The sequence below is a fragment of the Triticum aestivum genome, chromosome 4D (genome assembly GCF_018294505.1).
Source record: "Triticum aestivum cultivar Chinese Spring chromosome 4D, IWGSC CS RefSeq v2.1, whole genome shotgun sequence".
NCBI classification, from domain to species: domain Eukaryota; kingdom Viridiplantae; phylum Streptophyta; class Magnoliopsida; order Poales; family Poaceae; genus Triticum; species Triticum aestivum.
The window spans coordinates 26,862,570-26,863,400 of NC_057805.1; positions in this window are offsets into that span (position 1 = coordinate 26,862,570).

Here is an 831-nt window from a genome sequence, read left to right on the forward strand (position 1 = left end):
TTAGTGGCCGGAATTGTCTGATGGTGGACTGGGTTAACTTTTTTTAGGGTAATGGGCTGGGTTAGCTGGGCCGTGAAATGGGCCGTAGGCTATATGTGGCCTTGTTGTTGCTCTTTTTTTCTTTCAATAATAATAGATTCACCTTGGAGCATAGTAAGTTTTTTTTAATGTTGGTTGTGTGTACATATAGTAGTGGCGTGTGGACGGTGGAGCAACCTCGCCCAGATTGTGGTTATGTCCCCACTCTGGTGTGGCCATCGTGGCTAACACGGCACACAGCGGATGTCAGCATTACGGGAAACAGGGTCCCTCGAGCATGTTTGAATAGGTCGGACTTGGCACCATGGGGCCCAAGGAGCAAGGTTCCAGGGGACAACGCCAATGGCCAGTGCTCAGGCCTTTCCGAGCACCCCCATCCAGAGCTAGGCGATCTCGCATTGTTCACAACCCCTAATCTCTACAGCCCCAACTTCACAAAGAAGATTTAAGGAGCCAACGAAAGTGCCCAGGTCTGTCCTTGAGCGCCTTCAATCTTCACGAGCGCTAGCTCTGCTCTCGTGGGCCCTCCAAGGGGCCTACCAACCGACAAGGAAAACATGCACATTTAATGTGAGGCTAATCTGGTGATGGAAAACCATCATAGAAAATTATCTTCGATGCCGTTTTTTGGTTCTTCACTAGGATTTTTGTCACAAAATAGCACCCATTTTATAGTGTGATTGGGGTTGTCGAGCAATTCATTCAAGATGTCCTGGTCGTCACGGCCGTGATCGCTCAGGGGTCCGCCTGCGTTTTCGTCGGGATTACCGTTGCCACCATTGTTATTGCCAT